This window comes from Elephantulus edwardii, unplaced genomic scaffold, assembly GCF_000299155.1.
Source record: "Elephantulus edwardii isolate Elephantulus edwardi_28Jun2011 unplaced genomic scaffold, EleEdw1.0 scaffold00097, whole genome shotgun sequence".
Taxonomy (NCBI): Eukaryota; Metazoa; Chordata; class Mammalia; order Macroscelidea; family Macroscelididae; genus Elephantulus; species Elephantulus edwardii.
Genome location: NW_006399847.1, coordinates 4,208,763 through 4,233,261, shown reverse-complemented (window position 1 = coordinate 4,233,261; position 24,499 = coordinate 4,208,763). Strand labels below are relative to the sequence as shown.

General features: G+C 39.5%; 1 pseudogene; it reads left to right on the top strand.

The window, feature by feature from the left end:
• The first annotated feature begins 15,818 nt into the window (after positions 1–15,818).
• LOC102852396 lies at positions 15,819–17,754 on the top strand (annotated as a pseudogene).
• The last annotated feature ends 6,745 nt before the right edge of the window (positions 17,755–24,499 follow it).

The following is a 24,499-nucleotide window of genomic DNA, read 5'->3' as shown; positions in this document are numbered from 1 at the left end:
TTGACCTTAAAATAATGCACAGATTATCTTCTGGAGTTTGATTGAAGGGAAGAAAGGAAGGAGGGAAGGGGGGAAGACAGAAGGAAAGAAGGGAAGGAAGGAAGGAAGGAAAGAAGGGAAGGAAGGAAGGAAGGAAGGAAGGAAGGAAGGAAGGAAGGAAGGAAGGAAGGAAGGAAGGAAAGAAGGAAGGAAGGACAATTTTTATTTTAATGAACAACCTCAACTTTCTTAAGCATTTTTTAATCATTTGCATGATCATGAGAACAAAGCTTCTCATTTTAAAATGTAATACAACATTTATTTGCATAATTGAAACATTTTGTAAAGCATAATTTAGAATTTGGCAGAACATAGTCTTATTAAAGAAGAGAAACTTTATCATCAGAATTTTATATTTCAGTTTTTTTATTATCGTAGAAAAGAATTTTATTTTTTCACTATAGTGCCAGATAAATTTATCCTTGTGAAGAATGAAAGGAAAGATCAAAGAATCAATTTTTTAATGCTGGGAAAGGGATACCCCTAAACTAGGTGCTAGAAGATCTCAAAGCGTGATCTAGACCATTCGTTTGGACTTGCAGTTTATCTTGTTCATTCAGTCCATCTTTTCTGTATTTATTCTTAAATTTCAGAGTTGATAATACATATAAATATGCAGCCTATTTTCATGTTTGTATTCAATACCTGGATGCCTTTCCAAAATAAAATATATTATTCTGCTTATAGAATTCATCTTAAATATCAGTGCTCTATCTTTCTTTTAAAAGGAAAATATATAGATTTTGTAATTGATTGTACTTTATTTACAAAGAGAAGAAAAGTATCTTACAAATAAGTAAGTATTTTACAAATAATTCTCCAAGATAACATGATTCATAACTGTCAAAGCTGGAATTCAAATCCTTCTCTGCTAGTTTCTGTGCTATTGTTTTAAAGTGCCATTAAGCAGAAACTGACCAATAGCTGACCCTCCAGAGGGTTTTCACAGGTTGTAAATATCAGTGGAAGAGATTGCTCATCCTTTTCCTACAGAGATGCTGGTGGATTCAAATTACATACCTTTGTGTTGGCAGTGCAATTCCTTACCACTAAGCCACTAGAGTTCCTGTACTAGTGATTTTTTTTTTAAATTTGAGTTTGAATTTACCAGTTATATTGATTTTTCATTCAGTCATTCCTATACATTTTGGTTTATAAAAGAAATTATACTTTAATATAAGTAATTAATAAGTTTAATCAACCACTTTTTATATTGTCTTTTTCTTCACCCAACTTATCTATTAATATTTGTGATCTTCTCTTTTCATCTCCCTGGCAACTATACTGAAATGATTCTATTTGTGTCTAACCTTTTCTTAGCTTTTTATAGTAGTAGTCTTAGATTATTATTGCCCTTTTGTAACTGATTTATGTCACTCAGCATAACTTGTTTTAGTTTCAGTCATATTGTGAAGTATTTCACAAATTCTTGATTATTTTTTAAGTGATATACAGTACTGTGGAAATGCACTACAGCTTATTTAGCCATTCATTCACTGATAAGCATTTGAATTGTTGCCAACTCTTTGCTACTATTATAGTTATGCAATAAACAGAGGTGTGAGTGAGTGAGTTTGCGTTGCAGTTTTTACTTCTTTGGGACATACACCTAAGTAGTAGGATTTCTGGATCAAATGGTATTTTTATTCCCAACTTTCTCAAGAAGACCAAACAATTTTGAGTAACAGCTGCACTATTTTATAACCCATCAACAGTAGGACTCCTGTCAGCTCTTCTCTGAATGGTTGGGAGAATTCATTTGTGAAGTTGTCTGGCTCAAGACTGTTTCTTGTTGGGAGTATTTTTATGATCTGCTAACTTTCTTCTTTTGTGATGGATCTGTTAACATTTTTTACATGTGTGCTAGTTTAGGTAGACAGTGAAGTTGTAAAACTTTGCCCATTTTTCTCTAGTCTTTCAACTTTATTGGGGAATAACCGTTCCTACTATTCCATTATTATCCTTTTTATTTCAGTCATTTCTGTTTTGATATCACTCATTTCATTCTTTATGTTGTTTCCCCTTTTCCTTTTTTAGATTTTCCAGGGGCTTGTCAATTTTATTTAATCCTTTCGAAGAATCAACATTTCTAGTGTTGTTAATACTTTATATTGTTTTTCTATTTCTTTTATTTCCATTTCTTTATTGTTTCCTTTTTTCTCGAGACTGTAGAGTTTGCTTATTGTTCTTTTTCTAAGTTTTAGAGATGTTAGATTAAAGTGTTGATTTTTTGTTCTTTTTTGATGTGTATTTTTATTGCTATAAATTGGATTCGGAGTTCTGTTTTTGCTATATCCAGGAGAATTTTCTGTTATATTTTCATTCTCATTTGTTTCAAGACTTTTATTTATTTTTTACTTTCTTTTATTACCCAGTAGGGGTCTCTGGTGGCTTGGTTGTAAGGAGTTGTGCTGTTAACCCAAACACACCTAGTTCAAATCCACTAACTATTCAATGGGAAAAAGATGAGCAGTCTTCTCCTATGTGATTTGCTATCTCTGAAAATCTGCAGAATGGTCAGATATAAGTCAGTCCTAACTCATTGGTATATGACAACAACATTATTTGGTAGTAGTCAAGCAGGATGTTATTTAGTTTCCCTATTCATGATATTTTTCTCTGATCTCCTTGTTTCTAATTTTATAGCATTCTGATCTGAATACGTGCTTTGTAATATTTCAGTGTCTTTAAATTTATTTAGATGTGCTCTGTGACCTAACACACAGTCTATTCTTGAGATTGTTCCATATGCACCGAAGAAGAATATATGTTGTGCTTTTCTTGGGTAGAGCGTTCCAGTTGGTTAATTGAATTATTTAGTACTTCTGCATCTTTTTTAGTTTGTTTTTTCCCCCCTCTATGCCTTCAATCCTTCGTTGTAGATATGTTGACTTTTCCTACAATTACTGTAGAGTTGTCTATTTCTATCTTCAGTCTGTTAAGGTTTGAGTTCTATATCTTATGGCTCTGCCATTGGATGATAGATATTAATTATTGTGCTATCTGCTTGTTCATTTGACCCTTTGATCAGTATAAAATATTTTCCTTCTTTCCTTTGCTAGTGTTGAAGTCAATGTAGTCAGAAATTAATATTGAAGCTTAGTCATTTTTAAATTACTGTTTGTTGGATATATTTTTCCTAACTTTTGAATTTTCAGCCTTTGTCCTTGTGACTAAGATGTGGCTCTTGTGGACAGCAATTTGATGAATCATGTTTTCTAATTTGTCCTGGTACTCTTTTCTCTTGACTGGTATGTTTCACTCATTCCCATTCGGTGCAATTCTTGTTAATACCTGGCTTAACAGTTATCATGTTTTGGTGTTAATTAAGTCTTTATGAATTTCCTCTTTTTAATTTTGATATGGTTTGTTAATTTCTTGGAGGTTACTATTTTATTCCCAAGCTAAAGCAGTTCATCTTGACTGAAGAAATTATTTCCTTGACTTTCTGTCCCTTTAGAAATTCTGTTACATTTCCTATCCCATCGTTTTATACTTCAGACACTGATTTCTCTGGTTCCCTAATTTTTGCTTGTTGTTTGTTGTCCTTATTTACCTCGCTGCCCCCCAAGGCACATTGTTGCAGACCTTGGAGAACAGAGAGAATTCTCTCAAAAACTGCCTCTGTTGTTGTTAAGTGCTGTTGGATCCAGTACAGCCCACAGCAACTCTATGAACAATAGATTTGAACACTGTCCTATCCTGCACCTCCTTATCATCCAAAACACATTTGAGCCCATTGCCACAGACACTGTATCAGTTCATCTCATTGAGAGTCTTCCTGTCTTTTGCTGGCCCCTCTACCTTTCCAAGCCTGATGTCCTTTTTTCAGACAATAGCCTCTCCTAACAACGTGTACAAAATAGTGAGATAAAGCTTGACCATCTTTGTCTACAAGGAAAAATCTGGCTTCATCCTCTCTAAGTTTGCACTTTTGACAGTTCATGGGATATTCAGTACTCTTTTCCAACATCACAACTGAAATACATCATTTCTTCTGTCATCCTTACACATTATTCAGCTCTCAGATACATAATAAGTGCCCGGAAAGACTGGTTTGAATATTTGGTATATCTGAATCAGTTTCTGAATAGTGTCTTTTTGTATATTAATTTCAGTTTGTTGTCTGTGGTTAACTATTGGCTGAAGTAACTCCATTTAATACTTTTATGAGATTGGGTTATGGCTTATAGTTTGAGTTTATAAGCTGCTCAATCTCTTCCCATTTAATTTACTGCCTCAGAAAACCTGCTGGACAATTAAGTTATAAGTTGATTTTTACTCAACAGCACATGACAACAACAACAATTCTGACAAATTTCTTAATTTCTATTTATTTGGAAATATCCTAAGTTTACTGCCATATTTGAGAGTCAGTCTTGCAGAGTATAGAGTTCTTGGTTGGTTGGTAATGTATTTTGTATCAGTTTTTCATATATGTCATCACATTGTCTACTTGCTACATCATTTCTGCTAACAAACTGAAGCTTAGTCATATATGTTCTCCTTTGGAGGTAATTTTCGGTATTTTTTCAAAGGTTATTTTATTTCTTTGTCTATAATATGATTATATTTGTTTATGATATGTCATAATATTTTTTGGTGGGGTCTGTTTCTTTTCTACTTTACTCAGCTTTTGGACTATGTTCTCCTTTTTTTGGTAATATTTGGGAAGTTTTCTTTGAGCAAATACTTAGCAGTTTCTTCCTCTTCCCATTCTGGAATTCCAGTAATGTGTAAGCTACTCAAAACATGGCTCAAGGAGTTGATGGCATTCCAATTGACATATTTCAACAAACAGACACTGCCCTGGATGTGCTCACTAAGTTGTACCAAGAAATCTGGAGGACAGCCAGCTGGCCGACTGACTGGAAAAGATCAATATTTGTTCCCATTCCAAAGAAAGGTGACCCAACAGAGTGTGGAAGTTATTGAACAATACCATTAATATCCCATGCAAGGGAAATTCTGTTGAAAATTATCCAAAAACATTTGGAACAATATGTCAACAGAGAATGGCCAGATGTGCAGGCTGGATTTAGAAGAGGTTGTGGTACTAGGTATATTAAAGCTGATGTTAGATGGATTTTGGCAAAAAAGCAAAGAATACCATAAGAATGTCTATCTGTGCTTCATTGACTCTGCAAAGGCTTTTGACTGTGTGGATCACAACAAGCTGTGGCTGACTCTCAGAAGAATGAGAATCTCAGAATATTTGATTGTGCTAATACAAACCTATACTTGAACCATGAGGCAGTCATCAGAAGAGAGCAAAGAGACACGACATGGTTCAGAATCAAGAAGGGGGTCCATCAGGTATGTATTTTGTCTCCATACCTTTTCAATCTGTTTGCAGAACAGATCATCCATGACTCTGGGCTGTACAAGGAGGAATGTGGCATCAGTATTGGTGGAAGAGTCATCAACAACCTGCGTTATGCAGATGACACAACCCTGCTTGCGGAAACTGAGGAGGACCTCATGCACTTACTGCAGAGGGTCAAGGACTGCAGCCTTCAGTATGGACTGAGGCTCAGGTCAAGAAGACAAAGATTCTCACCACTGGACCAATTGGTAGCATCAGGATGGATGGCGAAGAGATTGAGATTGTTCAAAGCTTCAGTTTGCTCGGCTCCACAGTCAACACTCTTGGCACCAGCAACCAGGAAATAAACGTATTGCGATGGGAAAGTCTGCTCTTAGGAACCTCTCTAAAGTACTGAAGAGCAACGGTGTCTCTCTGGAGACTAAGGTGCACCTGATACAGGCCATGGTCTTTGCAATCACTTGTTATGCATCAAAGAGTTGGACAATGACTACGGAGGATAGAAGCAGCATTGATGCCTTTGATCTGTGGTGCTGGAGAAGAGTATTGAATATACCCTGGACTGCCAAGAAAACAAACAGATTCATCCTAGAGAGGGTTAAACCAGGCTACTCCTTGGAGTCAAGGATTCTGGGGCTTTGTCTGACATACTTTGGACATGTTGTAAGGAAAGACAGGTCCTTGGAGAGGGACATCATTCTTGGTAGGGTGGAGGGACAGCACAGGAGGGGAAGAGCCTCTGTGAGGTGGATTGATTCAGTGACTGGGGTAATCAGGATGGGTGTGTCAGAGGCAATGTGATTGGCACAGGATAGAACAGGGTTTAGGGCTGTTGTACATAGGGTCGCTATGAGTCGCAAATGACTCGACGGCACATAACAACAAGAGTTAATTCTTCATTTCTAGCAATCTGATATGGTGGAATTGATTTGCCCTATGGGATTTCCTTGTCTATAATCTTTTTTTGGGAACAGTTCACCAGATTTTTTTTACCCCTTGGAAAAACTTGGGCTTGTTCAAATTAATTTGTTTAGCTAACAGTAAAGGTTTTAAGTACTGCACCCTCAAACTCAGGTAGATAGTAAATACTTTTAATTTACTTTACTCATCACCAATACATATTATAATGTAAACCATTGACATGTGATTTCGAATTTATAATTTTAAAATAGGTTATTCTGGTGGCCTAGTGACAAGCTGCTGTACTTCATTCCCAGAAGTATGAGGTTCAAATCCACCAGATGCTCTGCTGGAGAAGGAGGGGCAATCTCCTCCTGTATCAGTCAGATCTGATTTGATGGTACACATAAAAAATAATGAAATAAAAAATGTTATAATGTGTCAGCTACAAAATACATTTGTATCTCTAAGTAGTATTAGTTGTACTTGATGTTAAAATATTTTGTCAATGAGCCTTTCATTTGCAATACTATTTAGAAAAAAAGGAAGAAATAAAAACTCTAAAGATACGTTTTACTCTGTTATTGTCAAGGCCACAGTTCTGTAATAATTGAGGTAGTAAACCAAACCCTTTAACAGTGCTGTCAATGGTGAATGAGAATTTCAAAGTCTGCAGTGTTGGCAGAGTTGAGAACTTCTGTAGCTATGCAATTCTTTTTTCTTTTTGAAAAAAAAATAGCCTTTGGGCTGTAGTGTTGGAGAAGATCACTGAACATCATGAACAGCCAAGAAAACAGTTATGTCTAGGAGAGGGTGCAGCCAGAGTGCTCTTAGAATGAGGAGGTTTTCCCTCACATATTTGGACATGTTGCAAGGAGAGGTTATTCCTTGGAGAACATGATGCTGGGAAGGGTGAAGGGTCAGCGAAGGAGAGGAAGACCTTCAACTAGGTGGATTGATGTGACTGCTGCAATGGGCTCTTGTGTGTCAGAAGGTGTGAGGACAGGTCTCCCTTCTCCACCGCTGCAGAGCCCCCAGGGACTTGGGGTGTTGGAAGGTGATTTTGTGTTCCCTGCTGCCCTCCCTAGTAGAGAACTCCACTCTTCCTCCATCTGCCCTACTCTTTTCATTCCCCTGACTTCTCAATTCCCCCATTGGCATACTGGCACTTTGGGATCCTCACATGTCCTTCCCCTGCCAGCCTGTAACATTGTGTTGTTGTCCTTCTGTCACTCATGCCCTCTGTGGCTGGCCTGAGACACCAAAGATGGATGGGAGAAAACATCCCACTTTCAGGTAGCCACTCTCATTCATGAGACCTCATCATCACCAGGACCTCTGGGCTACCATTCAGTGTCGCCCACAGAGGGCACCCTGGGGCTAACCATGGTCTTGACTCTATCCAGATGATTGGAGGTATGGCTTAAGACTTTTCCCATAGCTGTCGGAAGTGGGAAATATTGGATGAAATTATCAGTAAATGAAAAGCAGGAACACTTTAGAGAGAGAGATTTTGGTAAACTGTGAAAAAATAAGCCAGACCTCTTTTGCTTCTGGCTACAGTTTTTTCATTATGAGGTACAGCGATCGTTTTAATTTTCTTCTTTTTCTCTGCTCTTCTGAGTAGCACCAGTGACTTAGTGCATTGCTTTTGGGCTCTTGCCCAAAGGCTGGCAATTTAGCAGCAGCTCCAAGGGAGAGATGAACAGCGTCTCCCCCTAAAACTTTATAACCTTGAAACTCCTATAGATTCAGAGTCTCAAGGAGTCACACTTGACTCAATGACAGTGAATTGTCTTTCTGTTTTTCACTTTCACATGTGGAATTTTGCCTTTGTCCTGCCTATGGAAAATCACCTGAAAATAGACAAATTGCATGTATGAGTAGGAGAAAAGTGAGACGTACATATAATTTGTAAGATATGAAAGAATTGAAAAGCATATATTCAAGAGCTACCTTCAGTAAGAATTTCAGGTAATTAAAAATAACCAGCACACAACTGAATATAATTTCAACTGTTATTCTTTGTTTTAAATAGACTTCTATTTTTGTAAAGCAAATGACTTTTAATGAAAATAAAACCAGAAAAACAATGTTTCCCAAAGTCCTAAATGCTAGAAAACTTGACACTGAGATCTAATACTCATGTTTATGGGCTTAAAATGATCTTGGAAGAAAATCATTTTGGTAAGAGCTTTTAACCAGTTCATTCCAGTTTAAACTTCTGCTGAGAATTCAAGGTTCTACCCAAGAAGTACTGACTCAGAATCTACGTTGTAACCATACTTTTAATTAATCTCATGTACTTTGATACAGGAGAAGACAGGGATTTTCATGTATCAGAAACACCCTCGTTGCTTCTTAAAATACTGAATCCTAGGTTGTATTTGAGGTGTGATTTTGGAGTGATGGTTGTTAGACAAGGTCTCCAGGTATTGCTGATGCACACAAGTGACTGTTGTTGCTAGGAGCTGTGGAGTCAGCTCTCACCCACAGTGATCCTCACACAGAAGGACAAGACCCTGCTCACTCTGCCATCTTCATGGACCCTGCTGTGCTTAAATCCATCACTGCACTCACTGTGTTGATCCAGCTCCTGGAAGATCTACCTTTTTTTCCTGATGATGAAATGTCACTTCTTCTTGATCATAAAATGCTAAATTTCTACCAAATCTAAGAAAGGGAGCTCTGCCGGTGTAGTTCATAGGAATTTATGCTTGTTGCCCAAAGATGACACTGCTTTGGCAGTTCTAATCCACTAACAGCTCTGAAGGAGAAAGAGGGGATGTTTGATTAACAGCCTCAGAAATTCAATAAAGGATCATCTATGAATCAGTTTCAACACATACCTCAAGAAATGGGTGCTTGGGTTTAAAAAAAAAAAGCACTATAACTATAACTCTAAAGGAGCTCTGGTGTCTTAGTACTAAGAAGCTGCACTGCAATCCCAAAGGTATGTGGTTTGCATTCACCAGCTGCTCTTTGAGAGAAGAATGGGCAGTCTCCTGCAGAGTGATATACTGCATCTGAAAAACTGCTGGAGGGTCAGCTCTGGGTCATTTATGACTTGAAGTACACAACAACAATACATTTTAATTATTGAGAAAAAAGCAGACAACAATTGATTGCTCTCACTCACATAAACGGCCTTGTATCGCAAGTATGGAGAGTCCCAGCGAGCACAACAACATAGTCCATAATGTTAGGCCATTAGCCAAATGGCTGTACATCTCCAATGGTTTGAATCCACCGGCAACTTCTTGGAAGAAAGATAGGCAGACTCCTTCTCATGGAAGGAAACCCAGTGGAGGGTCACTGTGAGTCAGGAGTGACTTGACATCAATTGGTTTATACAGACAAAAGTTTATTAGTGGTTATCAAAGCTGGGCAGTGGGGAGAGAAAGGAAGACTTAGACACATACACAACTAAAAACTCATTTAGAGTGGTGGTGGTGGTGGTGGTGATGTTGTCATGTGCTGTTGAGTCACCTGCAACTCATAGCAACCCTGTGTACAACTCTGAACCCTGAATTGTCCTTAGTCAGTCACTGACTCTGACACACCTTCCTCCATTACCCTAGTTACTATATCAATCCATCTCATCCAAAGTCTTCCTTTCATATGCTGTCCCTCCATCCCTGTGAGCATGATATCCTTTTCCAAGTATCCATCCCTTCTGGCCACATGCTTAAATTATATAAGACAGAACTTCAAAATCCTAGCCTCCAAAGAGAATGGTGGTTTGACCCTCTTCAAAACAGACCTATATGTTTTCTTGGCAGTACATGGTATCTTTAAGGCTCTTCTCCAGCATCACAGTGCAAAGGCATCAACTCTTCCTCTGTCATCCTTTGTCATTGTCCAGGTCTCTAATGCATAACAATTGCAAAGGCCATGGATTAGATAAGATATACCTTAGTCTCTAGACTGATATCGTGGCTTCTCAGTATTCTGGAAAGGTCCCTGACAGCAGATTTACCTAATGCAATTCGTCTTTTGATTTCCTGGTGCCAAAAGTGTTGATTGTGTAGCTGAGCAAGCTGTAACAGTTAACAACCTCAATCTCTTCTCTATCCATCAGTTGGCCCAGTGATGAGAATCTTTGCATTCTGATGCACTCTTTTTCTGATTTTGAACTATGCTCTGTTCTGAGGACTGCCTCCTGGTCTAGGTATAGATTTCACGTAAGCACAATCAAGTGTTTTATGTTTCCCATTCTCCTCAAGGTAAACCACAATTTGTTGTGATCCACACAGTCAAATGCCTTCACATAGTCAATGAAACAGAGATAGATAACCCTTTGATACTCTTTGCTTTCTGCCAAGATCCATCTGAATTTGGTGATAATGTCTCTAGTGCCACAGCCTCTTTTAAGCCCAGCTTGTATTTCTGGTAGTTCTCTGTGAATGTACTGTTGCAGTCATTTCTGGATAATCTTCAGCAGAGTTTTGCTTGAGTGTGATATGAGTGAGAGAAGAAATTAAGAAAAGTGTGGTTAGTGGTTGAACACAATGTTAAGTGAAGGTTACTAAATTGTGCATATGATGAATGTTGGAATGTCAAATGCTTTGTTTCATATACCACCAAAAAAAAGCGACAAACCAACCAAAAAGTCAAACTTTATCATGTTAGTTCTTTAGCTTTGGATCTTTTTACCAAGCAACAGTGATTGCCTTTTATCCATCTAAGAAGTATTATTTTTGCTTTAAAAAAATCATGTAAAAATTGCAAAGATGAAATGTAAAGATTTAGTCTTTTTTTTCCTATCTTTTATTCTGCTAATGTTGTTGGAAAAGTTAGAGAACATATTTAGTCCAAAGAGTTTTGTGCTGTGAATAATTATAGGCTATTGACTGGTATCACTCAGCTGAAGTAAATAGTGGAAACTTTAAAGTTGACCCTTGACCATTAGAAAAATGCTTACATTGCCATTAATAATGTATAACTTCTTTTTTAAAAATGTGACTTAGCACACCTTGTATTTTATGTATCTCAAAGATAATTTTAAATATCCCAGAGGATAGCTAGCCTGGGTTAGAATATGGAAGAAAGGATATACAGTGTTTCCACAAATAGTAAACTGTAGTAGACGGTAGACTAAAGTGAGAAAAAGGAAATCTTCAAAACATTGAAGTGAAAGTTGATTGTTGCCTAACAGTGGTTCTTAGTGCAGTGTGTCACCACCTACTGGTTACAGCATGCAGCAGGCTAGAAAACAGCTTTTCAAGCCCCACCCTAAACTATTCAATCAGAAACTCTTTAGGTGAGCTCAGCAGTCTGTGGGTTGTTTCCCCGCCACCTCATGGTCTGAGAGGGAACTCAAGTGACTGAATGCAGTGGAGAAGGTGAAAATGGGAGGAGCAGGGAAGATGGTATTTTTCTTGGAATTTGGGGCTGTTAATTAACTTGGGTTAGGACTTTTGTGATCAGGCTGAATCTTATTAGGATCCATTGTCTGGTCTGCTCTTTGATCTGGCTGCCTTAGATGTGATCAAATTTCTCAAGGCATGATCAGGCAACTGCTATATCCTTGACCTTCTTCCTCCATTTTAGACTCTAGTGGGAGGTGATGATTAGGGGCAAAATTAGCTCCTTTCTGTTGAATTAGGACAATGCTGGGGAGCTGGGGTTGGTTTCATGTAAGGTCTGATACAGGTGGATCATTTTCACGTGTTCTTGGGCAGTTGCTCGGGTGATGGTGGTGAGGCGGTCTATTAAAAATTTCTGAAAGAGATTTATAAAATAGGGAGCAAGACTTATAAAAAAGAATAATGACTAGAAAGGGAGTTAGGATGGAGAATAGCCAAGGGGGAATTCCTGGTTACCAGTCGGTCCCTGATTGTCTATTTAAGGTGTTAGTTTACAGAAACAATAGTTTTCTTTTTGAAACAGGCAGAGACTATAATTTTTTATAGTTAATAGAGTAAGGCTTTTGTTTTGTGATTCAACTGCTGTGTAGGAGTCAACTTAATCATGGACTACAGTAAGCTGAGTTGCAATATTTTCTAGAGACATTGGAGAGTTTCTGAGAGATGCTGGAGTTTTTCAAGGGAGATGTTTAGGTCTGCAGTGTTAGTAGTAGCTCTTGTTATTATTTACAGGTTGGACACTAATGGGAGGACTGTTATTACGGTTTGTTTGTCTTTGAGGGACTGATTTGCTGTTGTTGTTGTTGTTGATATGTGACGTCAAGTCACCTGCAACTCATAGCGACCGTATGTATAACAGCCCTAAACCCTGCTCTATTCTGTGCCAGTCTCACTGTCTCTGACACACCTACCCCCATAAACCCAGTCACTGAATCAAACCACCTCGTAGAAGATCTTCCTCTCCTGTGCTGTCCTTCCATTCTTCCAAACATGAAGTCTTTTTCCAAGGACAGGTCCCTCCTTGCAGCATGTCCAAAGTATGTCACATGAAGCTTCAGAATCCTTGCCTCTAAGGAGCAGCTTGGTTTAACACTCTCCAGGTTCAACCTGCTCATTTTCTTAGCAGTCCATAGTATATTCAATACTCTTCTTCAACACCACAGCTAAAAGGCATCAATTCATCTATCCTTCCTAGTCATTTTCCAGCTCTCTGATGCATAGCAAGTGATTGCAAAGGTCATGGCCTCTATCAGTCACACCTTAGTCTCCAGAGTGACACCATTGTTGTTCAGTATTTTAGAGAGGTCGCTAACAGCAGACTTTCCCATTGCAACACATTAGAGGGATAGGTATTAGTTAGGACTTGGCTTGGTTAGCAGGCAGGAGTAGACGCCATGTCCGCAGATGAAGAAGAGACTGCTTCTTGCTTTCAGGTCTCTTTAGAAGCTGACTTTGAAGGAAAGCTGAGCCTGGTCTACATTGACTTGTAGTTTGTATAACGTGAAAGAGGTAGCTAAATACTTTTTATTTGGTTGACTTAGAAAGAGATGGACAGATGGAGCAGTTTGTAAAGTCTGTGTTTTTTTAAGAAAAAAAATAAAAGCAAACCAAAAATACCTTCAAGTGATTTTGAGGTCAGGCAATCAAATGATGAACTGCATTAGGAAAAGTCGGCTGTCAGGGACCTCTCCAGGGTGCTGAAAAGCAACAATGTCAGTCTAGCCCTGATCCAGTTAGTTCCAGTTATCATTGCAGTTATTTGCTATGCATCAGAGAGTTAGGCAGTGACTAAGGATGACAGGAGAATTGATGCTTTTGAGTTGTGGTGCTAGAGAAGAATCTTGAACATGGATCACCAAGAGAACAAACGGATCTGTCCTGGAGAGAGTAAAAATAAGTTGATCCTTGGAGGCAAGGACTTTAAAGCTCTGTCTAACATGCTTTGAGCCCATGGACAGGAGGTGCCAGTCCTTGGAGTGGAACATCATACTTAGAAGGGTGGAATTTCAGCGCAGGAGAGGAAGATGCTGGATGAGATGAATTGACACAGTAACTGGGGGAGGGGGTAGATGTGTCCTGAGATTGGCTCAGGATAGGACAGGGTTCAGAGCTGTTGTACACTGGGTCACTGTGAATCATAGGCTACTCGATAGCATATAAAAACAACAAATAGTGATGAAAATGATTACATGTTTGTCTCCTAACTAAAAGGGTAGAGGCTTAAACCCACCATCAGTCCTGTTAGAGAAAAATCCTGATGACCTGCTTCAGTGGAGATTACTGTATAGAGAATGCCATGGGGAAGTCTACTGTGTCTTGTAGGGCTACCGTTAAGCTAGGTCAGCTTAGAGGCACACAACAATATTTCTGGACCACCAGCCTGCATCATAGGGCCCTCTGATGCTGTTTAACTGCCTATTCTTTCACTATCTCCAAGCTAGAAAAAGAACACGGTTCAAATCCACCAGCCACTCTGAGAGAGTAAGATGGATAGTCTCCTCTCATGTTATTTATTGCCTCTGAAAACCTGTTTCAGTTCCCCCTTGATGGTACACATCAACAAAAGCAACATAGAATAGACTTAAGATTGTCAGAATGGTGCAGAATTTAACAAACTTGGATGCTAATTAGTAGTTGGAGCTTTGAATCCATCCAGAGGGGTCTTGCAAGGAAGATCTAGTGATGTTCTTCTGAAAGATCTGCCACCACAAACCCTGTGGAGCACCAGTCTGGCCCGGTACACCACACGTTGCCATAAGGTGGAATGGACTCAGTGGCAACTGTGGAAAACGAGTTTTGTTATTTCACAATGAAGTGACTTACCTCTGTCTGTCTGTCTGGATTAAGAAGCATTGGTTTGGCGGTCAGAAATCTTCAGATTGACATCTCAGCTCCTCAGTGTTAGCATTCTGATGCATGAGAAACTGCTAAACTTTTCTTGCCTCATTTTGCCGACTGTAAAAAAGAAGAATGGAAATTATGCTATTTGCCTCCCAGTAACTATTATTGTGATTTATCATCTGACTCATTCACTTTTCTTGACTTTTACCATACTCTTTCTTCTGGCCCTGTTGCTCTGCTAAGAAGTCATCGCCTCCTAATTTACTTTATCAGCTTCTGACTTTGTGTCTGTGTCTGTCCAGAGAGCCTTGATGTCTCCACCTCTTCAACACAGGAGGTGTGCTTCTGTGTCAGATGCTGAGAAAGAGAATTGCCTGTCTCTATCCTGTGGCCCCACAGGGACCCCCAGAAGGCACTTGGTGCATGCCTTGCCTTCTCTGCCTCATGCCTTTTAAATTTAGTGATTTATTATGCCCAGGCCGATATGCATATGAGACAGTGTGAGGCACACCTGGCAGATTTACTTCTGATTAACATCAACCATTATCTGTCCATTCCTTTTCAGAATCACAGACTCCTCAGCCCATTAGCAGACACTGAAACAGCAGGTTAGGAAGCTGCCCATCTTTGGTCTGTTCAACAGGGGAATTGTTCTTTATGATGTTGTTGTTGTTGTTATGTGCCATTGAGTTGCTTGCGACTCAGGATTTTTTTTTAAATAGAACAATTCCAGTCACCTTGAATGAACCTGATCAGCCATCTGTTATCATCTTGATGAAACCTTTGATTGTCTCTCCCAGGCCTAAAGCACATGCCTGCAGGCAGTACCTTTGAGCCTGGATTTGTTGTCATCACAGCACCTTTGCTTAGCTCACAGGGCCACTCCTGAGATGCACACAGCTCCCCCACTCCCCTAAATCAGAATGCAAGTTAGAATGCTTAGACAGTAGCCTTTACTGATACGTATATTCCTGCATAGAGGACAAGGAGACATGTCCTCAGAAATACAGGACACAGAGTTGATTCTTTACCTGCACACACTTAAAGATGTTCTTCCAGTTGCTGGCTCTCTCTTTGCCTACCTCACTCTCTCCCTGTCTCTGGTGGCATAGTGGGTAAGGGATTGCACTGCTAGCACGGGCAGGCAGTTCAAATCCACCAGATCCTCAATGGCAGGAAGATGGACAGTCTTATTCCACCCACTGAAGGGTCAGCTATGAATTGGTTTCAACTAAACGGCAAGTAAGAACTACATTAATAAAGTTGGTCTGCTCATTTAGCGCAGCGGTGGACTTGAGGTACGGTTCTTCCCCTCCACCACCTGGGACCTTCACTAAGCAACCATGTCCAAGGGCCCTGCGGTTGGCATTGATCTTGGCACCACCTGCTCCTGTGTAGGGGTCTTCCAGCATGGGAAAATGGATATCATTGCAAATGAGCAAGGCAACCGGACCACCCCAAGCTATGTAGCATTTACCAATACCGAATGATTGATTGGCGATGCGGCAAAGAATCAAGTTGCAATGAATCCTACTAACACAGTATTTGATGCCAGATGTCTCGTTGGAGATTTGATGATGCTGTTGTGCAGTCTGATATGAAACACTGGCCCTTCATGGTGGTGAACGATGCAGGCAGGCCCAAGGTCCAAGTAGAATATAAAGGAGAGACCAAAAGTTTCTATCCAGAGGAGGTGTCCTCTATAGTTCTCACAAAGATGAAGGAAATTGCAGAAGCCTACCTTGGGAAGACTGTTACCAATGCTCTTGTCACTGTACCAGCCTAGTTCAATGACTCTCAGCGCCAGGCTACCAAAGATGCTGGAACCATTGCGGGCCTCAATGTCCTCCGAATCATCAATGAGCCAACTGCTGCTGCTATTGCTTATGGTCTAGACAAAAAGGTTGGTGCTGAAAGGAACATGCTCATCTTTGACTTAGGAGGTGGCACTTTTGATGTGTCAATCCTCAGTCTTGAAGATGGGATATTTGAGGTCAAGTCTACAGCTGGAGACACCCACTTGGGTGGAAAAGACTTTGACAACAGAATGGTCAACCATTTTGTTGCAGAGTTCAAGCGCAAGCATAAGAAAGACATCCGTGAAAACAAGAGGGCTGTCAGATGCCTCCGCACTGCTTGTGAATGTGCAAAGCACACATTTTCTTCCAGCACCCAGGCCAGTATTGAGATAGATTCACTGTATGAGGGAATCGACTTCTATACTTCCATTACCCAAGCCCACTTTGAAGAATTGAATGCTGATCTTTTCCGTGGCACTCTGGACCCTGTGGAGAAAGCTCTGAGGGATGCTAAGCTAGACAAGTCACAGATCCATGATATTGTCCTGGTGGGTGGTTCTACCAGAATTCCCAAGATTCAGAAGCTTCTTAAGGATTTCTTCAATGGAAAGGAGTTGAACAAGAGCATCAACCCAGATGAGGCTGTTGCTTATGGTGCAGCTGTCCAGGCGGCCATTCTGTCTGGAAACAGATCTGAAAATGTTCAAGATTTGCTGCTCCTGGATGTCACTCCACTTTCTCTTGGTATTGAAACTGCTGGTGGAGTCATGACTGTCCTCATCAAGTGGAATGCAACCATTCCTACCAACAGACACAGACCTTCACAACCTACTCTGACAACCAGCCTGGTGTACTCATTCAGGTCTATGAAGGTGAGCGTGCCATGACCAAAGATAACAACCTGCTTGGCAAGTTTGAGCTCAATGGGATACCACATGCACCTCGTGGTGTTCTTCAGATTGAAGTCACATTTGATATTGATGCCAATGGTATCCTTAATGTTTCTGCTGTTGACAAGAGCACTGGGAAAGAAAACAAGATTACCATCACCAATGATAGGGGCCACTTGAGTAAGGAAGACATTGAACGAATGGTCCAGGAGGCTGAGAAGTACAAAGCTGAAGATGAGAAGCAAAGAGATAAGGTGTCTTCTCAGAATTCCCTTGAGTCTTACGCATTTAATATGAAAGCAACAGTTGAAGATGAAAAGCTTCAAGGCAAGATCAATGACGAGGACAAGCAGAAGATCCTTGACAAGTGCAATGAAATTACTAACTGGTTTGATAAGAATCAGACTGCAGAAACGGAGGAATTTGAACATCAGCAGAAGGAACTAGAGAGGGTCAGCAACCCCATCATCACCAAGCTGTACCAGAGTGCTGGAGGCATGCCCGGAGGCATGCCTGGTGGCTTCCCTGGTGGTGGAACTCTTCCATCTGGTGGTTCCTCTTCTGGACCCACCATTGAAGAGATTTATTAAACCAGTCTGCATACTTTATAGCATTCATTGTCCCACAATTAAATTTTGAAGGACCCAAATTTGTAGCACACTGCAGTTGAAAAGTCTAAACTGCTAGACCAGATTTCTGGGCATTCTCAATACTTGAATATGGAATTTGTATAGGGAAAGGAATTAACATTGCAATTTATTATCACTGTATTATAAGTGGAAAATGCAATGTCTCAAATAAAGATGTATTTAAAATTGGCAAAAAAAAAGAAAGAAAGTTGGTCTCCCCACCTCTTGTTTAAAAGATATCAATTCTGCACACTCATGTTTATTGCAGCTTTGTTCACAATAGCAAGGATTTGGAAACAACCTAAGTGCCCATCAACAAACGAATGGCTAGAGAAGCTGTGGTATATTCGCACAATGGAATACTATGCTGCATTGAAAAACAAGGAACACATGCAATATTATTCAAAATGGTTGACTCTGGAGAACATTATGCTGAGTGAAATATCCCAGTCACAAAAGGACAAATATTACATGATGCCACTGTTGTAGAATGGGACTAACCTCGGGGTTGGGGTGAGACTGAGTAAGATGGGTTCAATAATGTATATTGCACTGAAACAGAGGAGGGAGAAAACTGTTTAAAAGAGATATGTGACTAGGTATTTCTGTCATCACAGGAGTCTAGAGCGATGGCTCCATGGTGGAGGGGACCTGGGGGAGGGTTTGTAAAACAATGAAAGAATCTTTTCTTTCACTTTTCCATAATTTTTGACTCATGTACTTATAACTTGTTAGTTAAATTTGTGTCTTCTAGGTTGCAACACCCCCATGATACATCTTCAAGGATATGAACATGTACGGCTAAGCACAATTAATAACAGTGCATCTAAACTCCAAAATCAATCTCCATAATAGTCTATGTGTTTCCTACTGCCAAAGGGGCCCTTTAGAGTAGTGAGAGAAGATCTTCACCCTGAAACCCACCCACAGCATCCCTTTTCAGCAGGAAGTAGCTAAGAGAATACATCATCCCCTTTTCCTTATGAATCAGGGTGAAGCCTCTCTCAGGGAGAAGTGATAGGGAATGGCAAAGGACACACTGACAAAGGAGATTAATCAGAACTGACTTTGACAAGCACTGTGGCAATTGGACAATTAAAACAGACATTCGGATGGCAGGGGAAGAAGAACAAACTGGGGAGGAGGGTAGAGAGAATGGTGCAACAATGAAGGAATGAAAACCCAAAATCCCTGTAAATGTTTATTAAAACTAATAAAATTTAATAAAAAAATAAAAGATATCAATTCAGCATCTCATACCTTACGATGGTATTAGTTATGCTGGGGCAACAACTCAATTCATTGTCGTAGAATTGGAATTGACTCATAATGGACTGTCCAGTGGGTTTTCAGAGGCTTTACATCACACAGAAGGGGGTGTCCATCCTTCCTCGGAGCCAACGGTGGGTTTAAACCTCCAGATTGGTGTTGCCGTTGGATTAGCAGCACACCTCTCCATGGATTAGGTCACATAGAGCTCACTATGCTGGGACGGAGAGGTGGATTTTTCTGTAATAACCTTGACAAAGGATTTCTAAGAAAGATGGTTTTATTGGACATCATAGCGCAGTGGAAAGAAAAAAGCGCTTATGATGTTCACATTGGGGTTCTCTGGTAATTAGCTATTTAACTTCATACAAATAGCTTTCTTAAGGTCAGCATCCTTACTTTTACCTGCTTCTAAAATGGGTAATAATACCTACGATAGAGGGTTTGGCATAAGCTGAGTGCATAGAAGTATACCCTTAAAAATTGGTAACTATCTTATGTTACTTTTTAGAATTCCTCATGGTTTTTATTAATGTAACACATTGTTAAAAAGATTATTTAAATGTAAATAGTTCTTACATGAAAAATAAATTATTTATTCCGAATGATTTGGCATTGGAGTGATCAAAATGATGTTTTAAAATCACTTTTCCTAAAAAAAAATAATCTATAAAATAGAATAGCTCACATTTTAACCAGAATTGTTTGACTTGACTTAGATGTCTAAACTAAAAACCATTTCTGTTTTGAGACTTTATGATTTATTCCTAGCCTAATAGACACTTAGGAATTGATTTAAGTGACAGAAATGAAAGTAAAGGGACAGTAGTTGTTCTCCATTTACCAATTTCCAGTGTTTATGAAGTGGTTTCTCTGTCTTTTTTATGGCTGCAGTAATGCTTTCAAATTCTATCCCCATAATCATCTTCTATCAGTTTCAAAACATTTTCCTGGAATACTTACTAGATTAATAGACACTGCATGCCTGCTGGATTCAGTTGGTAAACAATACACCCAGCAGATGAATAGGCCCAGGCATGTGTAATGTCAGGTGCCTGTATCATCAGCATATCCGTTAAACATGAATGGAATTTACTCTTTCACTGTGCTTAACTTCAGCTTATAAGCAATTGAGAGGAGTGAAAAAGAGTATTTCTAATAATGAAAAATAATTGCTATATCGGTTTCCCTCCTGATACTTCATGAGAACAGCTGCTATTGGATGCTATTGAATCATTTCTGACTTACAGGGACCCTGTGTCTTACAGAAATGCCACACAGGCTCACACTATCATTACAGTTGTTGCTCTGTTTGAGCACTTGTTATAGCCTGTATCCGTCGATCTGGTTGAAAGTCTTCCTTTTTTTATGCTGTCCCTTTACTTTGCCAAGCATAAAGTCCTTTTCCAGGGACCAGTCCTTGCTGATAACATGCCCAAAGGGAGTGAGTTGAAGTCTTGCTGCCCTTGTTTCTAAAGAGCACTCTGGCTGTACAAACTGCACGGCGCATTTTCTCACCTTTCTGGCAGTCTGTGGTTATGTATTAAGCATTCTCTGCCAACATCATTATTCAAAGATATTGAGTCTTCTTTTATTTACTTTTTTCCTTGTCCAGTTTTTACATGCATGCTAATGCCAAAAGGGAGTGGATATAGATTAACATTTTCTAGAGTTCACACTGAATGTTATCTGTTCTGAGCATTTAAATGCTTAAATGTATGCAGAATTTTTCCTTATTTCTCATTTTACATACATATATCTGGTTTCCCAGTACGACTTTATATACCCAATTAAATTAACACTTGATATACTTTGGTATTTCTGGGGAAAATCTAAAAAATTAACATAGATCTGAGTGCACGTATCTTTCCAGTAAATTGCTATTTGTTTGACTTTTTACTTGTAATTTATACCTGAAGAAATTGTAAATCTTAACAAATCAAAGCACCACCTCAGTTAATTCAATATTGATATATTTTCTGTAAGGTGGTTTTTTTAACAATTGAAAAATGGAATTAAAAAATACTTACCTTTAAGTTGATTAACCATAATTGCAAATGCCACTGGTTCTAAATATAATATTGTTTTGCAAAATTATAATTGATTCTATGTATCATAAAATTTATTAGTCAGCAACTTCAAGTCATTGTTATTCAGTCAGAAACAACTCATAGCTTTCCCTCTGTCTGTTTTAACTGCTTGGAGAACATCTTGTGAGAGAGATTTGGAATCTTGCTCCTCAGGGACTCTTGGTTGCAGAGGTGCTGCTACTTTTGGCTTAGCGGAACATCTCCCAACAGAGTAGTGATTAGTGATTCCAGATTTCACATTGTGTCCCCACATTGACTTGTATTTTGTACCACTTAAGATTAAAGAACTTGCTACTGCAGTTGTAAGTGCAATCTGTAGCATTTAACATATTTGAGAAAAGGTTTTGTGGATTCAGTGTTTTCATATATAATACATAAATGGATATGCTTGACGTCAAGTTCATTTCATCAGGAAAGTTTTTTGATAGAAATAAAGTGTTTCTATATACAAAGCGTGTGAAACCTATACTTGGACCAGGAGGAAGTCATCAGAACAGAGCGGGGAAACACTGCATGGTTCAAAATTGTGAAGGGTGTACACCAGGGCTGTATCCTGTCTCCAAACCTTTTCAATCTTTATGAAGAACTGATTATCTGGAGGCTGGGCTCTATGAGGAAAAATGAGACATCAGGATTGGAGGAAGAATCATCAACAATCTGCATTATGCTGATGACACAACCCTGCTTGCTGAAACTGAGGAGGACCTGAAGCACTTGTGGAAGGTCAGGGACTGCAGTCTTCAGGATGAATTGAAGCTCAATATCAAGAAAACAAAGATTCTCACCACTGGGCCGATTAGCAGCATTATAATGGATGGTGACGACATTGAGATTGTTCACAGTTTTGGTTTGCTTGACTCCACAGTCAACACTCTTGGCACCAGCAGCCAGAAAGTAAAAAGACTTATTGCAATGGGAAATTCTGTGGTTAGAGGCCTCTCTAAAGTACTGGAGTACAAGGATATCAGTCTGGAAATGAAGGTGTGCCTGATACATGCCATGGTCTTCACTTGCTATGCATCAGAGAGCTGGACAATGACTAAGGATGATAGAAGAAGAATTAATGCCTTTGAGCTGTGGTGTTAGAGAAGAGTATTGAATATACCATGGACTGCTAAGAAAGCGAACAGGTTTGTTCTGGAGAGGGTGAAGCCGGGCTACTCTTTGGAGGCAAGGATTCTGAAGCTTCATCTGACATACTTTGGACATGTTGCAGGGAGGGACCCGTCCTTGGAGAAGGATGTCATGCTTGGAAGTGTGGAGAGACAGCTCATGAGAGGAAGATCCTCGATGAGATGGATTGATTCAGTGACTGGGGTAATGTGGGTAGGTGTGTCAGAGATAGTGAGATTGGCACCAGATAAGGCAGAGTTTAGGGCTGTTGTACATAGCTGTTGTAACATAGTTGTTGTGCAAGCAACTCGATGGGACATAATAACAACAACATACACAAAGCAAGAATACCTTAAATTGAATTATATGTATAGTTATATATAATATATATCGTTTTATTGTTGTTATGTGCCATCAAGTCACTTGCGACTCATAGCGACCCTATATACAACAGCCCTAAACTCTGCTCTGTACTGTGCCAATCTCACTGTCTCCAATATGCCCATCCCAATTACCCCAGTCACTGAATCAGTCCACCTCATAGAGGGCCTTCCCCTCCTGGGCTGTCTTTCCACCCTACCAAGCATGATGTCCCTCTCCAAGGAATAGTGCCTCCTTACAACATATCCAAAGTATAAGTCCATTTCAAAAGAAAAATATTGTATAAGACCACTACTATAAAAAGCTAAAGATAGGATTACACACAGAGAATCCTTCTAGCTTAGTTACCAGGGATGAAAAGTACGGAGAATAAAAGATTACTTAATAGTTTATACTTATTCAGATTATCTTAATGATCACATTTATGTTGACACCTAAATCAGTCATGATACCAATTCATGATCATAAAAAATGACACCAATGATTGAAGACCAGATAGATGAGTTGTGGAATGACATTAAGCATATCATCCATAGAGAGAAAACAAGGTCACTACAAAGACAGAGGAGAAAGGGAGAAAAATACAACAAATCAAAATAGATGTCAGAAGAAACCCAGAAAATTGCACTGGAGCATCAAGAACTCAAAAGAAAGGGAAGAGATGCTAATAGAAGAGTTCAAAGGACAGTTAAAGAAGACAGTGCAAGCTATTATAATGGAATATGCAGGGAACTGGAATTGGAGATATAAAGGGAAGAAATCGCTTGGCATTTATCACGCTGAAAGAACTGAAATACAAATTCAAGCCTTGAGTTGTAAAACTGAGAGATGTTATAGATGAAATTGTGAATTATCCAGGAGGTATCAAAAGAAGATAGTGGGTACACACTGTACCTAAAAGAACTGACCAACACTGAAATGTTTCAGGAAATATCATATGATCAAGAGCCAGTGGTAAGGAAGAGAGAAGTTCATGCTGCAATAAAGTCACTGTCAAAATCTAAGGCCTCAGGAATTGATTAGATACCAATTGATATGTTCCAAATGACAGATACAGCCCTTGGTACACTTAAACAGCCCTTGGTACACTCACCGATCTATGCCAAGAAATGTGGAAATTGATTGCCTGGCCGATTGTGTGGAAGGTATCCACGTTTATTCCCATTTTAAGAAAAGCGATACTGATACTAAACGGAAGGGGTTGGGAGAGGCCCCATTCAGTTGGGTCCAGGCAGCAGCTGTGGCAGCTCTTGTCTTCTTTCGCTCCCTTTGCCATATCTTTTTCACTTCCAGAAACATGGCCTCTGGTGTGGCTATCTCTGATGGTGTAATCGAGGTGTTCAGTGACATCATGAAGGTACACAAATCATCACCACCAGAGGAGGTAAAGTAGTACAAGAAGGCAGTGTGCTCTGCTGACTGAGTGAGGACAAGAAGAAAACCATCCTGGAGGTGGGCAAGGAGATTCTGGTTGGAGATGTAGGACAGACTGTCGATGACCCCTATGCCACCTTTGTCAAAATGCTGCCAGACAGACACTGCAACTAAGACCTGTATGATGTAACCTATGAGACCAAGGAGAGCAAGAAGGAGGGCCTGGTGTTTATCTTTTGGGCCCCTAAGTATGCACCCTTTAGGAGCAAAATGATATATGCTGGCTCCAAGGATGCCATCAAGAAGAAGCAGACAAAATAGAGATGCCATTTGACCCAGCAATTCCACTACTGGGAATACACCCCGAAGAGAACAAAACTGACATCTAAGCAGATATATGCACAGCCATGTTTATTGCAGCTTTGTTCACAATAGCAAGGAGTTGGAAACAACCTAAGTGCCCATCAACAAACAAATGG